Source organism: Leptonychotes weddellii, chromosome 3 (assembly GCF_054177405.1).
Source record: "Leptonychotes weddellii isolate Sample4059 chromosome 3, ASM5417740v2, whole genome shotgun sequence".
NCBI lineage: Eukaryota > Metazoa > Chordata > Mammalia > Carnivora > Phocidae > Leptonychotes > Leptonychotes weddellii.
Genome location: NC_138371.1, coordinates 61,521,493 through 61,546,668, shown reverse-complemented (window position 1 = coordinate 61,546,668; position 25,176 = coordinate 61,521,493). Strand labels below are relative to the sequence as shown.

The 25,176-nt window shown below is 36.5% G+C and overlaps 1 long non-coding RNA gene across 1 annotated transcript in view; it reads right to left on the bottom strand.

Moving 5' to 3' along the window:
- The window catches only part of LOC115936926 (uncharacterized), a 138,746-nt gene that overhangs the window by 27,555 nt on the left and 86,015 nt on the right, over window positions 1-25,176 (bottom strand). Inside the window, exons 2-3 of the long non-coding RNA XR_014144003.1 lie at window positions 18,424-18,597; window positions 12,738-12,819 (exon numbers count right to left, since the gene is read on the bottom strand). This is a non-coding gene — a long non-coding RNA (uncharacterized LOC115936926). The remainder of the gene's footprint in view (window positions 1-12,737; window positions 12,820-18,423; window positions 18,598-25,176) is intronic.

The following is a 25,176-nucleotide window of genomic DNA, read 5'->3' as shown; positions in this document are numbered from 1 at the left end:
TTTCCGGTAGGACCCCTCTAGGCTTTTGGTTATTTTAGTGACTTTTTATCTAGACCCAGTTTGGAGACAAACAAGATCCACACTTGACTTGGTCAGGGAATATTTGTTCGTGAATTGATGGAGTGGAGGACAAATGGTTATTCATAATTTCAACCAATCCTTTTTGTAATTATGCTTAGTAGTTAAGGCTGATGATGCCATTCATATTTTCACTAGGGAAGGACAATATTAATTCTTCCTGAATGAAAATTTGTCACCTGTGACTGAGTATGTTAAGTGATTTAAAATAGAAAAAACTTTCCATGCCAGACCAAATTCCCTAGTCTCTTTTTGGCTTTCCGTTGTCCCTGCCTCCAAGAAATGAGATACAGAAGGAGCTAAGAGTCTGCTCGCTCCTCTGAAGCCAGAGGTAGAAGCAGTTTGGAAGACATTTTGTTTCATCTCTTTTTTAACTTCTTTAAAAATATTTCTGGAAAGAGTAGCTAATAATAAGATAGGTAGGTGGATGGCAGGGAGTTAACTAAAGTGTTCAGAATAGCTCTGAGTACAATCACATTTAAAAATAGAGAGAACAGCCCGCACACAAAACCCCACTGACTCAGTGTATCTAGTTCAGATGTAGCTAATGTCCCTATTTAGCATCTTCAAGTTGCTTACACTTTCCTCACCAACTTAAGAATGTGCCTCTAGCCCTGGAGACCTTTCCAAGTCCAAGGATGTGGGAATGTGAATTATCAAACAAGCTGGGGATGAAAGGTGCTGAAATCAACTTTTTACAATATTGCCAAAAACAGCTTGAGTTTCTAGGCTGCTAATTGCTGAAATACGTTTTAGCTTCTGACTTCATTCTGAGCTTATGACCCACTCACCAAAAGGTAAGAAGGATGTTATAAAAGAAAAAGAAGAAAGGCGGTAAGAGGGAATAGGGTAAGGGACTGTTTAGTCCAAGGACTCCCGAAAAACCACACCACATTAAAGGAAGTGTATTTCATGTGTGCCATTCAGCCATACAATTAGAGTTGACCACCAAAGGAACCCAGTCCTTTGCTGTCTTTTCCGAACGGGAGTGAGGTAGCCACGGTCTCAAAAGTGTGACAGTATAAATAGCTAATCTGAATTCACTGTCTTTCTTTTTACTGTATTTCTTATTTAACTTTCTGAAAAGTTATTTATGCCCATTACCTCATTTCAGCCTCATGAAATGATGATTTGTTAGAGCAAGCAAAAGTCTCTGTGTTTTCTGTAGGGGAAACTGAGGCACAAAGAGCCAGTGGGGGTTGCCCTTAAAAATCTCGTCTATTAGGGGCAGAATTAGGGTTGGGCTGGCATCCCTGGCCCCTGCTGTGAGAATATCCCACTTCCCTCCACGGCCACTAGTCATAAAAGTTCCTGCAATATGTTACAAACATAACATGCAGAAGCTTATTTTGATACTTCTGAAAGAAAGCTTTAGCTAAATTATTTTTCTGAAGTAGTTTATTAGACAGCCCTGTAAGAAAGCAGTTGTACCAGATAAGGGTCCCTTTCAACATTATGAATTTAGTACCATGGAGGGATTTGCAGACTGAATTATCCAGACTCATTGTGGACACATATAGGCAGTCACTAAATATATGAATTAATGCTCAGTTGTGGCTTTAGCAGATATAAATTTAAATGTTACCAATCAAATATACCCATATATGTGTGTGTGTGTTTATGTATGTATATATATATATATATATATATATATATATATATATATATATATGTCTTATTCTTATTGTTATTGGAGAAGCTACATTTTTATATGTGATATCTCTTCACGACACTTTTTAAATGACATCTGGAGAATTTTTCACACACAGGAATGGTACTTCATCTTGTAAAATGCTCTCTTCTAAAACAAAACTTTTAGACCAAATTAGTTAAAATGATATATTAAAAGGATGGTACCAAAGTATTATTACCAACAATTATTACCTTTGTATTTTTTGTTTTAGGTCTGTGCTTGAATTGCATTCCAAAGAGAGAGACTCTGAACCAGCTAAAAAATGCAGGAAATGATATCTGGTTGAGACGTCTGTGTATGTTCACATTTTGATCCATCATCTCTGCTCAGATACATAACAATAAAAGGTAAAATTTGCAAAGAGAAAACCAAAATATGCATCTGTATTTGAAAAGAGGACAAACATTTCTGTGAAGACAATGGAACAGAAAAGCAAATTGGTGAGTAAAATTGAAGACAAGGCCCATTGAACCCACTAATTTGGCTACTTGGGAATAAAGTAGATTCCAAGTGTTCTGTGTAAGGCAGGGAGACAGGAAATGGGATCTGATCAAACTGCTTGAAGCCAGGGGCTTGGGGAGGAGCTCCACTGTTCCACTCATGAAATAAGGCTGGGGGTGAACAAAAGAACTGTCGCTACTAACCACTTGGGGAGGGCAGACAAGGATATGGCCTCAAGACAGGGACTGAGCATACCTGTGTGCATGGCCTCCTTGAACATGTCTGACCTATCCCTGATATCTCCATATGGCAGAAGGATGAGTCATCCTTAAAAGACTTGGTTCTGGGCTAGGAACCCAGGGAGTTGTGTGGGCTCAGTTAGAAACCCACTAGAAAGGGAGGCAGGCGAGGTGAGTACAAGTTGCTTGAGGAAGAAAACAAGTGGTCAAAATTAACTAGTTTCCATTCAAAAAACAAGTCTGAAGACAAACATCTCCAGAACATGAAGGCATCTGAGGCTAAAAAAGACAGTAAAAGATACCAAACAATAGATCCTTGCACCAGAAACATCAGCATCACCTGGGAGCTTGTCAGAAATGCAGAGTCTCAGGCCTCACCTGAGACCTGCTAAATCAAAATCCACGTTTTAACAAAACTATCAGGCAACTCACATAGACATTAAGGTTGGGAAAGCATTGCTGGAAAAGATAATATATTTATGGAATTGTCTGACAAGTAGTTTAACATAAATATGATTAATTTGCTCTGAGAGATGAAGGAAACAAGTTTCATTTTAAAAAGAGCAAGAAATTAAGTAAGAGAAAAGGCAGACAGGGTATAGTATCTGGTAAGAAAATGAACCAAATCAAAGTCTTGAAAGTAAGAATTATAGACACAGGGTGGGGATGGGGGGCAATCAATAGCTGGTATATGTGACTGGACACACCATGAAAAGAAAATTAGTGAATTAAAATATTCCCCTAAGATATTTATGCAGAACCTAGCCTGAGAGAACGAGATGGAAAGAGCACTTATATGAAATATGAAGCATAAACTGAAAAGCTCCAACTGATACCCCATAATACCAATGGAGTTCTACATGAGAGTGAAAGAAACAATACAGTTGCATTTTTGAAGCTGTACTTATAATAATTTTCCAGCGTTGAAAAAATAATGCAACATTAGGAATATCCCATGAATATCAAGCAGGCGAAATAATATGAATCTACATTTGGAAATGTTGTAGTTAATCTGCAGAACAATGATGGTAAAGAGAAAATCTTAAAAACCATCAAGAAGAAAAGAGAGATAATCCAAACAGCAATAATAATTAGACTATAGCATGGGTATCATCAGTAAAAGCAGAAGACAGAAGATGAAGGAGCAATAGGTTCCATGTGCTAAAATAAATAAACAAATCATTTTAAAAATAAAATAAATAAATAAAAGAGCTGATACCAGCTAGAGAGGATGGCATTATTGTTCTCTGCGCTTCAACTTTCCCTGTAACCATGTCCCATGCCATAGAAGTTCACAGTTGATCTCAGGAAACAGAGACTCATAAAATATTGGTAAATTTAATATTGTGTACGTTTTAGAAATAAAATCAAATTTCGAAATATTAGACCAAGATTGGACTGTTGGGTGTTTGATGCATAAAGTATGTTGAGTTCTGTGTTGTATCCAGAAGAAGAATAGATATACTAAATAATTTTTACTTTCTCGAGAAAGGTTAAAGTTTATATGTATGTTAAAACTTAAGAAAAAAATAAATGAAATGTCATGTAGGGCTTCCGAATAAATAGGTGAATAAAAAAGAGAGGATTATGAAAATCTGTGAATTCCACAAAAGATGTAAAAAAAAAAAAAAGGAATCAAAGGAGTAGTAAACACAAAATTATATGGTAGAAATAAGTCTAAAATCTTGTAAAAACATTAAATTATCCTATTAAAAAATCAGATCATTGGATTGCTGATTAACAAGCTTAATCTCATTAGTTAACAAGGAAATGCACATAAATTCACACAGATAATAATATAATAAAACTACAGTAACTACAATAAAAACACATTCATCACAGGTAAAAATATTTAAGTTCAATAATATATATCAAAGAGGATTTGGGGGGAAAAGACCTCCTTAAAGGGTTATTTTTTTTTTAAGATTTTATTTATTTATCTGTCACAGAGAGAGAGAGAGCACAAGCAGGGGGAGTGGGAGAGGGAGAAGCAGGCTTCCCACCAAGTAGGGAGCCCGATGCGGGACTCGGTCCCAGGACACTGGGATCACAACCCGAGCCAAAGGCAGATGCTTAACCATCTGAGCCACCCAGGCGTCCCAGGACCTCTTATTTATTTACTGCTTTTCAAAATATACTCTATATTTCCAGTGGAAACTAACCAGTAGTTGATTCAGTGCTTTCACCTCTCAGCCAGTATCGAAGAGAAGCTGCAGTACATATGGGAACACTTAATGCATGCTTGTTGCAGAATTTGTTAGTAATTTGAATATACATCAATAGGAAAACCAGTAAACATTTTTTCTCTTTTATTTATTCAATGGAATATTATATAGCTGTTGACATGGACTAGATACCACATGTATCATTTTAATTAAAGCTCAAAAATGTAATGTTGCTCAAAAAAAGCAAGCTGCAGAAACATGCACCCACAACGAATACAATCATATAATACCTAAAAACATGAAGGGCACAATATATTGTTTATTAGTTCATACACAATAAACAACTAACTCAAAACAATGATTTTTCTCTGGAAAAAGAAGAGAATGAATTTGAGGAGGCAGCCATAAGGATCTTCACTTGTATACATAGTTTTTAGTTTCATAAAATTTTAATATTTTAGTAGGTTTGATCATTTCACAATTCTTAAAAGTAGTAGCAAGAACTGAAAGAACTTCTAATAACCATGATTCTAGTACTAACTTATTATTTTCTGCAAAATGACCAAATCTGATTTTAAATATGAAACGTCTAAAGATGTGTCCTATTTAATCAAAATGTTTATATATTGATCATTAGTGCATGGAAGACCATATGTCAGGCATGGGAATACAGGAATGAAGAAGAAAGATAATTCTCACCTCCACAAAGCACAATCTAGCAATATTTGAATAAAAACATGTCCTTTAGAATAGTTGTTTTGAACATTTGGGACAGCAATACTACTCTTCAAAGTCATTCATCCATTTATTCAACAACTATTATGTCCTTTCACACTTTGAACACTGTTCTGGATACTTGGGATACAGAGGTGACACACAGCAATAATGGCTTTAATAATGATAGTGATAATAATTCCTAACATTTAATAGGTACTCACTACTTACGTGAGATACTATTTACATTCTGACAACTACCCTAAGAGGAAAATATTGTTACTACTATTCCAATTTTATAAATGTTTCATTGAATTTTTATTTCTTTTTTTTTAAGAATTTATTTATTTATTTGACAGAGAGAGACACGGCAAGAGAGGGGACACAAGCAGGGGGAGTGGGAGAGGGAGAAGCAGGTTCCCCGTGGAGCAAGGAACCCGATGTGGGGCTCGATCCCAGGACGCTGGGATCATGACCTGAGCTGAAGGCAGACGCTTAACGGCTAAGCCACCCAGGCGCCCCTGAATTTTTATTTCTGATAGCCATCTTTATGTCTGAAATAACTGTTCTCCCAAAGAATGGGGGAGAAAAAAACCTCCAACTCCACCACATTCTGCCTTTCTCCCCACGCCAACTCTAACACTTCCTTTTTAAAATTTTTAATTAATTAATTAATTAATTAATTATTTTTATTATGTTATGTTAGTCACCGAACTGTGGAAAGAGCTGAGATGCCCTTCAACAGACGAATGGATAAAGATGTAGTCCATATATACAATGGAATACTATTCAGCCATCAGAAAGGATGAATACCCAACTTTTGTATCAACATGGATGGAACTGGAGGAGATTATGCTAAGTGAAATGAGTCAAGCAGAGAAAGTCAATTATCATATGGTTTCACTTATTTGTGGAACATAAGGAAAAGCATGGAGGATGTTAGGAGAAGGAAGGGAAAAATGAAGGGGGGTACGTTAGAGGGGGAGATGAACCACAAGAGACTATGGACTCTGGGAAACAAATTGAGGGTTTTACAGGGGAGGGGGGTCAACACTTACTTCCTTTTTTATTGAACAGTAAAACCAAAGGAGTTCAGAAAATATTTATATACTTAAGCATATTTTATTCTCTATGTACACCAGAGGCCTCTGGAGATAACAGGAAACTTTAGCTGATTTTACTTACACCCTTAATCCAAGGGCAGTACATAGCATAATAACAATGTCTTTAGAAGAACCACCATTTATTACAGCTGAGAGGTGTTTTTTTTTTTTATTTCAAAGTATGACTATAGCATCTTCTTAGGGAGTAAATGAGGTTTTGTTTTTCATGTAATAAGATGTAAATGAACAATATTGGTCTTACTTTTGGCTGAGGCCCAAGAACAGGTGGCCCCCAAACTTACATTTGAAAATGAGCATCTACATTCCTAGGCAGGGCCTCCAAAGGAGGTGGTTGTGAGCAAACACTGCCATGCTTTGCTGAACCCCTATCTCCAATCTTCAAATAATGTTGGACCAGTTGGAAGAATGAGACTGGAAATTGAAGGTGGGGGTTCTTTGAAGATAGTTGCCATGCATTCCTTCAACTTCTCTTATCATGATGAATAAGAAGGGACTTCCCCTTTACCCTAAGCTATGTGAGAAAGGTCTCAAGATCACTCTTTAAGTAGCTTAACTAATGTTTCAGAACCTGCCTCTGAAAAACTTTCCTAAAGGTGAGTGATTGTGGCTGGCTGGCTCCTGATGGTAGCAAGGAGACACAGTTCTGTAAGGAACCTCTGAAATACATGGGTGGTTGGGTGTTTCCCAGTGCTGCAAGTGAGCACCAGGGGTGACAGATATCTTAAGATCAACTTAAATGCACTTTTCCCAAGTGTGGCACTTTATGAGAGAGAGTCCATGGAGAATGGACCACAGGCAATTAGGGACCTGTAGGGAAATACTAAGCCAGATGAATTCTTCGCCTGAATTAAAAGGAGGATACAGGTTAGAAGTCTCCACAACTAAAGGATCCTCCAAAGAACTCGTGAATACAACTCAAGAGAAAATAAATGGCTCAAATTTAAAACATGTGCTGTCCTAGATGAAACTAATACCAAATTATCTGGGTTCCAGTCAAGGCCAATTTCCCTGCCCTTTACCTCTCCTCTCTCTCTCCACTTGCAACACTGAAGGGACCAAAGCTCTTCACTGTGGAGGAGAAAGAGGAGGGCAGTGAGGTGTGAAGCCAAATAGAGATGATGCTTCAGGGGTTCTGCCCTCAGTAGACCCCCAACTGGGCCAGAGGGAGAAGCTTTAATTTCAAATGAGTTTCAAGGGGCGCCTCGGTGGCTCAGTCGTTAAGCGTCTGCCTTCGGCTCGGGTCATGATCCCAGGGTCCCGGGACGGAGCCCCGCATCAGGCTCCCTCCTCCGTGGGAAGCCTGCTTCTCCCTCTCCCACTCCCCCCTGCTTGTGTTCCCTCTCTCGCTGTGTCTCTCTCTGTCAAATAAATAAATAAAATCTTAAAAAAATTAAATAAATAAAACAAAATGAGGTTCAAAGTATTGAATGTTAAGAGCACAGAGCATTCTAATTTCTGAACTAAGTCTGTTTTTTTGCAATTTAAAGATGTTTATGATGGAAAAGGGACCAGAAGTCACGGGATCTTTACCAGATATTACTCAGGGAAGAGGGAAGAATAAGGACATAGAGAGGGCTTGAGCGAGCATTGGCGGTGAGGGGTGGGTGGCAATGGAAGCAGGTAAAACAAAGGATTTCCTTATCTCTTCTTGAGTCTTGCTTGTTCTGTCAACTGACCAATATGTTTGGCAGGGTTGTTTAAAAGGACAGATGACCAAATTAGTTGCAGGAGCTGTGTAGGTGACTAAGGTTGTCTACAGAGAGAAAGCCTTAACTCTGCAGGAAAATCTGAGGCATTTTTAAGAACAGGGCTGTCTAGAATTCAATGTCCAATCATTTCTGGTATTGTGCTATGATGTAAACCCCTCCCATATACCGACATTGAGGAAAACTCTCACCCTTGTAGAGTCTCATTTTTCCTAACTGATTTAGGGAATTACAAGAGTCTGTGATATACCTTTGGATGAGCCCCTAATGGGGAGAAAAGCAGCTGCAGGAGGTGAGATCCAGGCAACATCAAGAATACGTGGATGTGAGAAATCAGAGCAAGAGGTGACTAGAAAACTAAGACTCAGAGAATCCCTGCTTTTAGAAATCATTAATGGGGGGGCGCCTGGCTGGCTCAGTCGTTATGCGTCTGCCTTCGGCTCAGGTCATGATCCCAGGGTCCTGGGATCGAGCCCCACATCGGGCTCCCTGCTCTGCGGGGAAGCCGGCCTCTCCCTCTCCCACTCCCCCGCATGTGTTCTTGCTCTCCCTATCTCTCTCTCTCTGTCAAATATATAAAAAAATCTTAAAAAAAAAAAAAGAAAGAATTAATGGGAAGTAATGAGTAGGTTTTCTGTATGCATAGGATGAGAACTTAAGAATTTGTATTATAGGGGCACCTGGGTAGCTCAGTCAGTTAAGTGTCCAAATCTTGATTTTGGCCCACGTCATGATCTAGGGGTTGTGAGATCAAGCTCCACGTTGGGCTCCACCCTCAGTGTGGAGTCGGCTTGAGATGCTCTCTCTCTTCCTCTCCCTCTGCCCTGCCCCCTGCCGCACACACTCTCTCTCTCAAATAAATAAATAAATCTTAAAAAAAAAAAAGAAGAATTTGTATTATAAATGAAAGAAAGACATAACTCAGAAAGCTGGAAAATTTAGGCACATCCAAGTAATTGCCAGCACCATTACACATACAGAAACAATCTCAGAACAATTATTAGTAATTAGATTGATAGGGGCGTATTTTAACAAATCCCTTTCTAAATAAAATGTACATTAATTATCGCCTGGCACATATGCCCAACCGACACCCTATGTTATTTAACATTTATTCTATCAATCAGAAGAAAATTAAGGTGAAATCACTGAGTGATAAGGTGCTTATTTATTTCTTCTTACGCCTCCGATAGTGTTTGGGCTGCCTTGTAATCTTCATGAGACTCAGACATGCTAAGTGAAGCTAGTTTTCAAGTGTCACTCTTGGCAAGTGAGATTCCTTTTATAAAAATATCTGCTGAGCTTTGACACTTAGACTGAAGTGTGTGTCCACATATCTGCTATAATGTGAATATGTCTTTGTTCATTCTGACTCACAGCTCCTTCAGTCAACAAAAGTGCTTTACAGATGAGCAATTCAAGACTGTAAAATCAAAGGTGGTATGGAAAGCTGTCTTTCTCCAAGGACTACTGATCATCCTACCTTGAGAAACTAATAACTGGGGTGCCTGAGTGGCTCAGTCAGTTGAGTGACTGCCTTCAGCTCAGGCCATGATCTGAGGGTCCTGGGATCCAGCCCCGCACTGGGCTCTCTGCTCAGCGGGGAGTCTGCTTCTCCCTCTGTCCTTTCCCCCACTTGTTCTCTCTCTCTCTCTCCCAAATAAATAAATAAAATCTTTAAAAAGAGAGAGAAACTAGTAACCCAGATGTTGCTATTTAATTTCCAGATCTCCACACAATGTTTATGCATGGTCCTGTCATTGACATTCTCTGAGAAGAATGATTACTGGAGACCAGAGATAGCACCAAGTTAGCTGAGAACTTGCTTGACTAGCCACTGATCTATAGGAGAACATCTCTTTTCTCCATCTAACATCGGTATCTACAAAGTATCTGGAAACTTCATTTCTTTTGTGGGATTTTATGAAACTCTGTATTTGGAGCTGCCCTTGACCACTTTGTTAATGATGATGACGTTTGTTAATATATTTTTTAAACCACAGTTTCTCCATTCGGGTTCTCACATGACACTATTTTCCATTTTTAGTAATAAAAGTAATTTCAAAGCAGAAGTCTATAAGACAGTCCAAAACCTCAACATTTATGATTATGGTCAAGCGGTCACATGAAGTTATCTCAGAATATTTTTAATGATTTTTTTTCATACTTGATCAGACCAAAATGATATCTGTGAGCCGATAGGATTTTACATTTTCTCCATGGCATTTTTCTGGCAAGTCGCAAATCTTAAAGACGTTCAGAAAGTTGGCAAATTGCTAAAACAATGATGACTCTGGTTAGAAGGCAGCATCCAGAAATATTTTTGTAAATATCAAGAAGTCTGCCAAACAAGTGTGAGCTCAGTATTTTGCCTCGCGTGTCTAATCTCCAAGCAGCAAAGCCTATTAAGGAAACAACCTGCATTTCCAGACATAATCGTAAAGAAGAAGTTATACCTGTCACTGAGTACTTAGTTTCTTGCCTTGCATGTCGAAAACTACCTCTCTTCAATTTACAGGTGCCCTCGCCTAATTCAACAGGTCAAAGGTCCTAATTTCTAATTTGCTAAGCAATTTATCACATATTACCTACACCCTCTCAAGTCGGATCAAAAGCTACCACCAAATCATGGCAATGAATCCAGATGTGAGGAACTTTGTGATTAATTCACTGGGAGGGTTTGTTGTTAAATACTAGAAATATACCACCAATTTGAAACATAAGGTTTGTATTCTATTATGCAGTTATTTAAATAATATTTGTGTAAAACATATGTAAAAAGGAACAGGTAAAGCCTAATTCGTCTTTCCTGAAGGAATTAAAATTAAGTTAAAAGTTATTTAGAATTCAACTTCAGATGAGAAACCTCTTGGGTTCTGCATAGATGTTTCTGGGAGTCCTTAGAAATGTTGCATGAATCTTCCCATTTGGGAGATGCTCTGAAATAACAGACCACATGTTTATATTTAACAAATAGAGATTTCCTCTCTATTTGACCCGCATAAGGGGGCAGAAGGCAGACAGAGCAGGAATTCTGTTTTAGCTTTTTGCTCAGCAAGAAGCACTGACACCTAAAGATCGCTCCCTCTGGAGTCAGACAGCTTGGATTCATGTTGCTGTTCTGCCACTTATTAGCACCTTCACTTGATAAGCCCTGCGTCCTTACCAATACCAGTGGGGCAATATAAAATGGTGATAATCATAGTCACTACCCCACAAAAATGGACACGGAATGATTACCCACAGTATTGGTTGTTATTTTTAGCATGACGCCCCGACAACAATATTTATGGTAAAGATGATGATATCCCAAAGCCCTGCAACAAAGTAATGATAGTCATCAAGTAGAAATGATGATAGATCCTGAAAAGCTGGAAATTGGATATTGTAATATGTGAGTAATTGAAGAAGGTCAAGTATTAATTAAGACTCCTAACAGTTAGATATATATCTACATCTAAGGCTGTTTGTTAGGTACGGTTCTAAGCAGATGGTGTCAGAGAGAAAGAGTATTTTTTATTCAGTCACGTATTTAACTTTCTCTCATGTAATTATCTGTATCATACTTTACAAGTAAGGAGAAACTAAGCAAACGTTGGAAGTGTAAGTTTCTCCCTGAATCTCTCTGAATAACCTATTTAGTTTAGTGACATTAGGACAACCTTTGAAAGTAGATCTGGATTCAAATTCTGACTTTTCCTATTGTTACTTGCCATAAGTTACTTCTGAGTCTTAGTTTTCCCATCTGTAACATGGGAAATATAACACCCATTTTGTTGAGCTGTTATAAGGGTTGGATGGAAGAATGCAATAAAGCTCTAAATACGGTACCTAGTCATGATTGAAACTCAACGAAGTTAGTAGTAGTTATTATCCCTGTTATTAATATGATTATTTTCAATAAAAGGACACAAAAATCATGTCTTCCACCATCAAGTATAAAATCATGTCTCCACCATCAAGTATAAAATCCTAAAAGTTGAAACTATTTTCACAAAGTCAGCTTATTTCAGTAAGTGCTATTCAGTTCTTTTAGTTACTGTCTAGTGGTAGCAGACATCCATGCATCCGCTAAATAAATTTTATTGAACACATACTGTGTGCCAAGTGTGTGATGGCAAACAAAATAAACTTGGTCTTTGCTGTCATGGTACTTTGAATCTTGTGAGAAGATTAAAAATATGCAAAAAGACAACTACAATAAAGGATGGTTAGTGCTACCCTTGGAGAAGTACAAGTCAAATTAATATCAAATTTAAAATCTTTTTGAGATTTTATCTATTTATCCACCTTAGAGAACTTGAAAATTGTAATGAGAATTATCTAAGGAAAGGGAAAATTACAGTTTTCTTAGGAACAACACTGAGAAGATTCAGAAGCCAGATAGAATGCTATACATTCGAGTAACAGAAAAAAAAAAAAAAACAAGAGTATTCAGATTTGTAGAGTGTGGAAGAATGAGGAATATAATAAATGATACTAGAGAGATCATTTTGAGCCCAATGTTTCAGGGCCTTGTGAATCTCAAGGAAGAGTAATGTATGGAGAACAATTAGAAATAGAAAAAGCAGGGGTACCTGGGTGGCTCAGTTGGTTAGGCGTCCGACTCTGGATCTCAGCTCAGGTCTTGATCTCAGGGTTGTGAGTTCAAGCCCCACACTGAAAAATAGAACAACCATATTATCCAGCAATCCCATATCTGGGGGTTTACCCAAAAGAATTGAAGTCAGAATCTCAAAGAGACATTAGCACTTTCATGTTCATTGCAGCATTATTCACAATAGCCAAGATGTGGAAACAACCTAAATGTCCATTGACAGGTGAATGGAAAAAGAATATATGTTATATGCCTGCAATGAAATATTATTCCGTACTGAAGAAAAAGAAAACTCTGCGATATACAATGACATGGATGAACCTTGAGGACATTATGCTAAGTGAAATAAGTAAGTCACAGAAAGACAAATACTGTGTGATTCCACTCACATGAGGTCCCTAAATAGTCAAATTAACAGAATCACATTGTGGAATGGTGGTTGCCAGGGACTGTGAGGAGGAGGAAATGTGGAGTCACTAAGTAACAGAAATAAAGTTTCAGTTAAGCAAGATGAATAAGCTCTAGAGGTATGCTGGACAAAGACTGTACCTACAGTCAAAACTACTGCATTGTATAGTTAGCATTTTGTTAAGAGGGTAGATCCCATGGTCAGTGTTCTTACCAAAATAAGTTTTTTTTAAAGAACAATCGGGGTTTAATGTTCAATTATGCTTTTGACAAAACTTTTTCAAAAGAACATTTCACAAATCTAGAGATGCTTATATAAACTTAAGGTTTGGAATCTCCTCCTACCTGAGGGGCAGTAACACACAGGCCACCAGAACTTGACACTGCTTAAGCCTTTCAGCTCTACACAAAACAATGTTTACGCTGGAATTTTTCTGTTAATACCAAGGTGTGCCAGTGGCTTTTCTAATGGGTTAATGGCAGCCTCTGTCTCCTCAGATGGGGAGTATCAGAAATAAGATGTTTTCTTTTGTGAGTTGGGCTATCAACTGAACAGGGATAGAACTATTCAATTGGAAGCCACTCGAATGGTGACACCAAGCTTAGGTACAAACAAATGCTGACCTCTGTGTTGGTTCTAAAATGCTGCTTCCTTTCTCCACAGCCAATAAGGCAGTATCTTTATTTCTTTCAGTCACACATGATAGAGTTCATTGAGAAAGAGTAATTCCTCAGCAATTTTGCAGGCAAGGAATTGAAGTAAATGGGAGGTCCTGTCTATTAGCTCATTCCACATCCAGGATAAAAGAAAACTGTGGCTTTAAGAAGAAATAGAAAAATTGGACCAAACTCTTTCTGGATTTTAAGTTTTAAGAAGTCCCACTTTCTGCTGATTCAGTTGAATAAAGCTTTTTGCCCTTTGCCTTCCTTCTTTCCAATTCTTAATTTTTTTTCTGTCACTCTATTCTACACAAACTGACCACTTACATTTCATATTTTGAAATAATCACTTATTTTTACAGGGGGGAAAAGACTATTAGATACCCCATCAACATTTTAAGTAATTGATAAAAGAGAGAGACTTGAAATTTTGCTTTTTGAGATTTTTATCTATTTATCCACCTTAGAGAACTTATTAACATAAAATTTTTCAAGGAATACAATTCAAATCTTATAAACTTTGCTCTTCGGTACTCACACTAATCAGCTTATCTACCTTAACTTAAATTTTCTTTTATATCTATTAGCCCTTTCAGTCTCTTAAAGATTTCTCATAAATTGTTAATAATTCCCCTTAGGCTTTAGGTTCTGTTCCAGCAATCACAGATTCAAATTAAGTCATGAAAGCTTTTGTTAATTCAATATGGGGTATTTTCAGTAGAAAATAATGAGAGATCCCTAAAGTACCATAAAATGTTACATTTAGATTTAATATCAATACCTGCACTGGCCGAACTATACCTCCAAAGGTTAATCCTCCTAAGCAAAGATCCTGTTCCCTAACATATTAAGGATGATGCCTAGGGAAAGAGGGGTATGAGCAGGAGAAGAACAGAGTCGGCACATGGGAGATGTTTCTTCTCTTAGTAACTCCTGCTTTGTAGTGGGATTGGCTTTATATTCATCCTTAAAAAGATTCCCCAAGGTCCATGGTGCCTTATTTGGCCTACCTCAAAGCCCATGCTTTCACTTCTCTTGAGGGTTTTTCTCTTTGAGTCTATTCTCTTAAAAAAATTAAAACTTTTAGTGAACTTAATGAATACAACAAATAATGATTGTATCACCCCTCAAAAATTCATGAGTTGACAGACCGTAAATTATAGACCAACTAAGAAAAAAAAAAATTAAACAAGAAACCACACTTCGGGCAGATTAGCCTAACAAGTTCAAGAGTATGCTGACAAAACTGTAATGCTTGGATCATTAACTTGTGGGACTTGACTGAATTAAGAACTGCTCATAAATTAAACATTTTCAATAATATTACACAACCAAAATAACACTTAGATATTATTTTAACTTTAAGAACATCTTTGCTCCCCACCCCTCACTGGTTTCTTGTGAAATACGGAAAACATGAGTGACTTTCTGTCTTTGAATTTATCAGATAGAAGCATTTTCACTTGAGTAAACCAACCTTGATGACATTAGGTCTTCAAGACAAGTAGTGACGTAGACACACAAAAATAAATAAACGAAGAATTAAAAGACCGAGGTGCTCCCTTGCTCACACGTATAGAAGGAGAAAGAGAAAGGGAGCACACAAATGGCAGAACCCACTGTTGCTATCAGCAACCGCCATTCAGTAATAGCCATAAAGATAGTTTGTAACGTATCACACTTCCGAATTATAGTCTGCCATGGTGTGTATATAAATGACAAAATATTTTAAAATTACTTAGGTTGTGTGTCCTTTTTTGTTAAGCAGAGCCTCCATTGTTGCCAAAAGGTGAATGGTTCACAGCTGTATGAGCACACTTTTGTGTTTGAGTCCTTGTGTGTTCATTGAGAGTGCTGTCCTACTCACACTGTCGGAGAGAAATTGAAGTTGTTTGCCCCTAAGGCTGCTCAGGCAAGACCGAAGTGAAGAAGAGATGGATGAGAGGAAAAGGAAGAAGAAGAACCAGAACTTTCTTGTATTTATTTTCACTCAGAGTGCTCTAAGTTAGTAGCAATGATATGGGCTATAGTATAGTTCAGTTTACACTGAAGAACAGCTGCTGTTTCCAAAACATTAAAACTTCTCTATAGAAAGAGAAATAGCAGTGACTTATCAGACTTTGGGAATCACTTAACTCTTCATAGTCCAGAACATAAAATAACTCGGTGAGAAAAGACTGCGCCATGTCAAAAGCAGTTGAGAAACCAGAATGAGGTATTCTGGGATCATGATGACAGTTTATAATCCAACAAGAACCTGATTATATTCTTCCTTCACGTTTTAGAAAGCTGTGTAGTCAGATGGATTTCTATGTGTAAAACATTCATTTCCCTTTTGGTTCTCTAGGCTGACCTCAGTATCTCCAAAACCGTTTGACACGATATTTCTAATCTTTTCTCACCCAAGTTGCTTACCACAGGACCATCTGTGGTATCCTCTACATGTGGAGTGTCAATGCCATCCTCATAGTATCTCAGTACCGGTAACAAGGTGCATAACTACCTGACTTTGTACTGTTCATTACACTTTTGAATTAACCATTAGGCAGAGTAGAGTATATAAGGAAATATTTAAAAATCAGTGAAACCGGGGGAATAGCTTAGAATTACTTAGGAGACCTCATTTCACTTTTCCAAACCAAATTCACAGCCCTTTGTCCAAAACTCTTGGACCAGATGTGTTTCAGAATAAAGGTTTTGTTTTTTTTTTCAATTTTGGAAAGTAATATGGTGCATTCACTACATATTAGGGAACACTCACAATGGATTCTAGGACAACACTCTGTAATCAAGCACATTAATATAACTGCAACAAAATAGTTGAATAATCACACTGAGTAGAATAAAGGCTATGAATAGCCACACAACAAGTTTTTCTGCCAAATGAGTTAATTTTTTGGCTTTCGGTGCTTTTGGATACAAGGTTATGGATAATGGATGGTAGACCCACAATTGTTTTTCCTCTAGATATTTTGAAGGTAATTCTTCCATGATAGCTGCAAATATTAATACATTACTAAAAAACCCAAAACTTGTTGGGCTTGATTTATTAACACTCATTTACTGAAATCTTGTATTTGTATTAAGGTCACTTACTGAGAAAGAGAAAAAAATTTTGATAGGTCTTTAAGTGGTTTAAAGATTACAATACAGGTATCAGAGTAGTGATTCTCTATTTCTGTTGAAGATAGGAGTAATGGAAGTGACATAAGGCTTCAGGAGGTTGGCCGGAAAGAACATTGACTAACATGCTATGACTGTTGGACTTATAAGACATTAAAGGAAAATGGTCAGAAATGCTTAGAAAATAGTTTTTTGCATAGAAAGAGACCAAAAAATGCAGACAATTGTCTATCTGGAATGGTCATATTCTGTTTAAACTTAAGGGAATGAGCCCCTTAAATTTATGATGCAATGAATAACATTCTAAACCACGAATCCCAGCAGTAAGAGACCCATCACTGTCACCTCATCAATACCACTGTTTTGCCTGTTTCTTTACATTATCCATGCCCATCATCCTGAATGGATCTACATCATATCTTAAATACAAAATGGTGGCTGGGTAGCTAGTCTACTTCCACTTCCAAGTTTCTATATTTATCGACTTTACATGTGGTTAAAGTGTCTTATTTAAGAAAAATATATCATTGACAATAACAGAGTAATTACACAGTCATTGCTTCAATCTGGCTATATAAATCATTGTGATTTAACCTACAGTAGTAATAAAAATAAATGATATTGTTTTTGGTTCATTACTGCTGATCTAATAAAATGTAATGAATTAAGAAATTTCCTGAGTGAAACAGACTCATAAAAATAACAATTTACTAATGGTTCTGTAATACGCAATGTGAATGAATAAAGAAAAAAATAAGCACTTTAATAAAAATCCATCTTTAAGAAAATGTCTTCCCCATTTCTTTCATCTTCTGTCTTTGAGTGCAAGTGCATGTTTTGATGACATCCATGGAGATCATTACCAGGAACTAGAGTTTCAAAATGATTGCTTGTTTGTATGAAAATTTTAATAAAAATTCCAGGAATTCATGAGTTTCTGGGTAGCCCACATGAATTTAAGGAGAAAGACATATTCCATCTTCTGGGAATGTGTATGTGCCAAGAACTAACTCTTATTAATGAGCCAACCTTCAGAAATGGAAAAAGTAACTCTTCTCCCTCTGTGTTGGAGGGCCACCCCAAGTCCCTCTTCCTGGGCACTGATCTCTAGATTAGCTGTCTTCTTCTCCCTCCCCGCGTCTCTCCTCCTTAACCTCTCCCCTCTGTGCCTTTTGCACATGTACCCACAAACAGCAGTGGCAGGAACACATGGCCCGTTCGTTCTCATGTCAGAAATACAGAAATTAGTAGACATTTACATTTCTGTATGGCTTTAACTTTAAAACACAATTACCTAAAATTCAGTCGGTACAGTTTAAGTTCCTAATCGAATTATTACATTCCTTGATAATACATTGTTGTTGTTGTTTTTTCCTCTGTGTGTAAAAGTCATGCATGCTAATTGTAGAAGGAGAAAATAAACAGGGCTCAAAATCCCACTCCTTTATAATGCTCTTAATATCTGGCATACTTACATTCTTCCATGCCACACATTCAGATGTGCAAAAAATATTGCTCCTTCTTCTTTTTCTGTAACTATTCTCCCTTTTTGACTTTGAATCCCCGTTTCACCAGACTGTCAGGCAGACAAACATGACTTCGGTTTTTCTTCAAACATCCTCTCTCGCCTAGGGTTCCGTCATGGTTCCCTGGATATACGCAGCATTAACACACCACTGTTATTGATTATATAGGACACTGCTGAAGAGTGATCAGGAAAAAATCAGGAAGAGTGAGAATCATAAAATGACACATACATAGCTAAAACTATTTTCACGGAAAACAAAGACAAAGGCATAAGCATTTGAAAATATATTGACGTGGGACCAAAATTTTTTCTATGCTTATCTTTGAAGGGATTTGCATATAATGTGTTCTACAATTTCAAGTATTGGTTTCTTCTTTTTTAAAGATTTATTTATTTATTTGAGAGAAAGAGAGGGAAAGGGGGAGGGACAGAAGGAAAGGGAGAGAGAAAATCTTAAGCAGGCTCCACACTCAGTGCAGAGTCCCACACGGGGCTTAATCTCAGGACCCTGAGATCATGACCTGAGCCAAAATCAAGAGTCAGATGCTTAACCAACGGAGCCACCCAGGCACCCCTCAAGTATTGGCTTCTTAAAAGTGGTAAGGAAACTTAAAGATGTGTGTAATCGGAGTGTGAATTATTTTAAATTTTTACACATTGTATCCCCTGTGTGTAACACAATAGCAGTCTGTTTGTAGAGACTCATATTCATTCCATTTTTCCAAGTAATCAGTTTTGTTTTTGCAGAATAGCACTTACTTTGCACACTCTATCAGTTTATATAAAATTTAATCAAATTGTTTAATTGCAACCATACGTTCAAACAGCATAAAGAGATCTTTGAACATTTATGTAACTCACTCTTGGTAAGCAAACAGTTCAAAAGGTGAGTGTGGAAGTCGTGAGTTGATGCTGTGGCCAACATCAAGCATTCTGAGTGTGGTGCAATTCAGCGATTCATTTTTTGGAGGGAATAGTAGTATTGGGTTAATCTGGTGAGTCGGTTAAATAAAAGTTAGCTAAAAAAAATCCTACTGTCTATTTCTCATTGAGTCTGTAAAAATCAGTGATTGCTAGCATATGCCCTCTGTATTGAGTTTTTAAAAACCTGCCCATGCTTTTTTTTAATTAAGATTTTATTTATTTATTTTGACAGAAAGAGAGAGACAGTGAGAGAGGGAACACAAGCAGGGGGAGTGGGAGAGGGAGAAGCAGGCTTCCCGCTGAGCAGTGAGCCCGATGCGGGGCTCGATCCCAGCACCCTGGGACCATGACCTGAGCCAAAGGCAGATGCTTAAAGACTGAGCCACCCAGGCGCCTCCCCCCTCTTTTTTTTTTTTTTTTTTTTTACAAACAATGATAATTTGATCTTGTTATGCCTATGTATCTTACTTCTATTTAAAATCTTGTAATACAGATGAACATTTCTGGGACAAAGTTGGATAATTAGGACAAAAATATCTTTGTTATAATTCTAATTATTTCAGTAATTTTGACTCTAGAGTCTCACATTCCTAAAAAACATTTTCTGTCTGTTGTCATGTATAGTTTCTCATATTAAGAAGAGCCTTTATATTGCTTTGCTAAGACCTCTTTTGTCCCCAGAAGTGTGGCAATTTTGGTCAAATGTCATATTCAAATAATGCTTTGCTTTTTTCCCCTTTTACAATGTTAACATTAATTTGTCATATAATATTGATATAAATATTAAGCAACTCTGCATTTCTGAAAAATACCTCCTTGTGTGGAGTATCCTTTCAATATAATGTTGAATTTCCTTTCTAATGTTTCTTTTATGATTTCAACACCTATTTTTATAACTAGTTTTCTTTATTTTTTTATACATGGTTAAGTATTTTTTTAAAAGATTTTATTTGTTTTTTGAGACAGAGCATGCACACGAGCAGGGGTGAGGGCAGGGATAGAGGGAGAGGGAGAAGCAGACTCCCCACTGAGTAGGGAGCCTGGAGCAAGGCTGGATCCCAAAACCCCAAGATCATGACCTGAGCTGAAGGTAGACACTTAACAGACTCAGCCACCCAGGCACCCCTAAACATGGTTAAGTATTAGCACTTAAATTATATGGCACATAATGAGTTTGAAATATGTAAACATATTCCAACATATGGAACAATTTGTTATAGCATAGAGATGATCAATTCTCAAAAAGTTTGGAGAAAAACTGAGGTAAAATCAGTTATTTCTGATGCTTTGTTGTAACCTGCTCATTTTAGGATCAGCTTGCCAATTTGCATAAAAAAGAACCTGGGATTTTTGATAGGGATTGCATTTCTAAATTCATAGATCAATTTGGGGAATATTGCCATCTTAATATTAAGTCCTCCAACCTATGAACATGGAATGTCTTTTCATTCATATAGGTCTTCTTTAATTTTTTCCACAAGACTTCTGAGTACAAATTTTTCTGAGTACAAGTTTTGTCCTTCTTTTGTTAAACGCATATCTAATTATTTTATTTTTCAATGCTATTGTAACTGGAATTATCTTTAATTTTCAAAATGTAATTGCCTGTAGGTAGAAATACAATTGATTTTTGTACTTTTTCTTGTATCCTACAACTTGCTCAATTGATTTATCAATTCTAATAGCATTTTAGTGGTTTTAGTAGGATTTTATATACGCTAGTTTGCTTCACATGCAAATAGAAATAGCTTTACATCTTCCTTTCTGATCTGGATGCATTTTCTGTTTCCTTTTCCTTTTCTTTGCTTGATTTGCTTTGCTTTTTTCCCCCTAAATGTCCTGGCTAGAATCTCCAGTACAATATCAAATAAAAGTAGCAAGAGCACACACCCTTATCTTTTTTCTGATCTTTGGAAGAAACCTTTTACCAACAATATGATGAGACCTTCAGGTTTTTCACAGATATCATTTATCAGGTCGAAAATGTTCTCTTCTATTTTGATTATTTTATCATGAAAGACTGTTAGATGTTGTCAAATGTTTTTTCAACATCTATTGTGATGATAATATGAATTTTATCCATTATTTTATTAATATGGTATATTATATTACTTGATTTTCAGCTATTAAATAATTCTATACTCCTGACATAAAACCCACTTGGTCATGGTATACTATCCTTTTTATATGTTGCTAAATTCAATTTGCTAGTATATTGCAAAAGTATTTTTGCATGTGCACTCATAAGAAATATTAGTCTGTAATTTTCTTGGGATGTTTTTTGTCGTTTTTGCTTCAGGGTAATATTGGCCTCATAAAATGAGTTGAGAAGTATTTCCTCCTTATAGAAAATATATTTTTTGTTTTAAAGTCTCTTTGATGTTAATGTAGACAATCTAGCTCATTTATAGTTATTTGCATAATATAACTTTTTCTATCCCTTTGTATATTTGAGTCTAAAATGTGTCCCCCATAAACCAGATATAGCTGGATCTTTTTCTTATCCCATCTCTCAAAATCCACATTTTGAGTGGACTGCTTAAACAATCTATTCAGATTTAATGTCATTATTTATATGGTTAGGTTTAAAGCTGTAATCTTGCTTTTGGTTTTCTATGTGTCCCATGACTTTTCTCATCTCTCTTTCTCCTTATTGTCTTGTTTGTACTAAGTGCATAGGTTTCTTGTATAACATTTTAATTTCTGTAATTTTTTTAAATTTTATTTTTGAGTTATTTACTTAGTGAGTGCTCTGTGGTTTACAATATACTTTCTAAATTATACCAGTCTATTTCAGTTTATACTGACTTCTGTTCAGTACAATATAGAAATTTTACTACTATATAGCTCCATCCCCACCTCAATATTTTTGTGCTATTACCATTATTTATGTCTATATGTTACACACTCAACAGTATATTCCCTTTGAAGGACACTGAGAGGAAATGAAAGCAAATGTATATTTATAGACTTTGGTATATTAAACTTCTTATTTATCCTTTCCGATTCTCTTCTTTTCTACCTGTGGATTTAAGTTACTGTGCGTTGTTATTTCTTTACTGCAATACAACCACCCATTTGTGTTGTTGTTGTCAAATATATTTCTGTAATGTCAAACAATGCAGTTATGTACCTAATGTTTTATGCAATCGCTTTCTAAGTCAGTCCAGTAAAAATTAATCAAAAATATGCAACTATACCACCATTGTATATCTGCATAATTACTTTTATGTTACTCTTTTTTTCTTTTACTGTTCAAATTACTGTCAGATATCACTTGCTTCTTGCATAACTCTCTTGTAAGCCATTCTGCTAAAGACAAATCCTCTCTCTTTTTGTTTATCTGAGAATATCTTTTCATGAAGGAAAATAAATTTCTCCTTCACTTTGGAAAGATAGCTCTGCTGGCTATAAAATTCTTGGTTGACCATGTTTTACCTTCAGCGCTTTGAGTACGTCACCCTAATCCTAGTCTCTACTGTTTTTGATAAGAATTCAACTATTAATCTTATTGGGGTTCTGTTGTACAGAACCTATTGTACAGATGACTCATTTTCCTCTTGTACCTTTTGATATTTTCTCTTTGTGTTTGGCTTCAACATTTTGACTGGGATGTGACTATGTGTGGATATCTTTGTGTTCAGCCTACTTGGAAATTTTTTACTGAATTGGTGCATAGATTAATATTTTTCATCAAATTTGGGGTGTTTTTAGCCATCATGTCTTCAAATATTTTTTCTGCTCATGTCTGTCCTCTAATACTCACATTACAAATATGTTGGTCCCATTAATGAGGTCTCACATTCCTCTGAGGCTCTGCTTTGTTTTACTTATTCTTTTTTTCTCTGAGTTCTTCCAATGCATAATCTCTATTGTTCTGTCTTCAATTTGGCCAACTCGTTTTTTTGTTGTTGTTGTTTTTGCCAGCTTAAACATACTTCTGAGAATCTACATTGTATTTTTCATTTTAATTATTGTATTTTTTGAATCCTGAATTTCTATTTGGTTCTTTTTAATAATTTCTATATTTTTACTGATATTTTTTATTTGATAAGACATTATCATCTTCTTTTCTATATTTCTTTAAGTGTGGTTTTCTTTAGTTCTTTGAATATATCTATAGATGCTGCTTTAATGTCCTTGTCTGCTAAGTCAAGGGCCTTCAAAAGCGGTTTATATTGCTTGCTTTCTCCCCTAGATATGGGTCATGATTTCCTGTTTCTTTTCACATCTCATAATTTTTTTCTGGAAACTGTACATTTTGGGATAATATATTGTAGTGACTGGGTACTGATCCTCCCAGGAATTGCTGTTTGCTTGGTTGTTTTTATTTGTTTGGTAACTTGGCTGGACTAATTTTACGAAGTTTATTTCCCCTGCAAAATGTAGCCTATAATGTCCTTGTTCAGAATTTTTCTTTTTAATTTTTATTGTTTAGGCTGGCTACAGGTGAAGGGTTCAGTTCTACAAGATTACCTTTTGACTCCACAATCACTTCAGATGCCAGTGATAAGCCCAGATTGTTACCAGTACTTCTGACCAACCAGCTGTAGATTGGATGCTTCCTTAACCTCCTCCTTGGACTGCAGACACCAGTTGAAAATCCAGGTTGTTACCTGTACTTCTGACCAAACAGCTCTAAATAAGATGTTTCTAAAACTTCTTCCTTGGCTTTGATTAACTTGCTAGAATAGCTCGCAGAACTCAGAGAAATGTTTTACTTACTAGATCACTGGTTTATTATAAAAGGATATAACTGAAGAACAGCAAGCTGGAAGAGATGCATAGGGCAAGGTATGGGAAGAAAGCAAGGAGCTTCCAGGCCCTCTCCAGGCGTACCACTCTTCCTGAATCTCCTCATGTTCACCAACCCAGAAGCTCTCCAAACCCTGCTTCTGAAGGGTTTTTATGGAGGCTTTATTACATGGGCATAATAGATTAAATCATTGGACATTGGTGATTGATTCAACCTCCAGCCCCCCTTCCCTTCCCTAGAGCTCAGGAGTGGGACTGAAAGATCCAGGCCGCTAATCACACGGTTGCTTCACTGGCAACCAGTTCCCATCCTTAGAAACTTTGCAAAAGTCACCTCCTTTAGGAAATTCCAAGTGTTTGGGGGAGCTGTGAGATAGGAACTGTGGACTAAGACCAAATATATATGAGAAATGTATTTTGGTTATCTAAATACTGCAGACGGTAAACCAAATTCATGAGATGCTTATGAATCAGATTCATGAGCAAAAGCCGAAGACAGGGTCTTGTCAATTTTAATGTAGTTTTGGTTCTTTATTTGGGTTTTTTTGTTTGCCATATTGTGGTTTATTTTTGTTTTAGAAGAACCAGATCTTGGATTTGAAAAGTTCTGATTTTCCACTTCCTCATTACTTAATTTCTTTTTTCAAACCATATTTTCTTTAGTGCTACTTTCCTGAGGGCTTTATTAATGGCTTCTTATGTTGAATAATTTAATTTTGTTCTTAAATAGAAACATCTACACTAGAAATTTTTTTATGTGCAGAGTTTTAGTTTTAGTTCACCTTATGCAAATATTAGTTTTATTTTCTTTATTTTTTAAATTGTTCTGTAATTGTGTTAGTAATTTCTTCTTAAACTAGCTTGTTATTTGCTGTCAATAGTTTTTTTGTTTTTTTTTTTATTTTTTTTATTCTTGTTAATCCCCTACATTACATCATTAGTTTTAGATGTAGTGTTCCATGATTCGCTGTTTGTGCATAACACCCAGTGCTCCATGCAGAATGTGCCCTCCTCAATACCC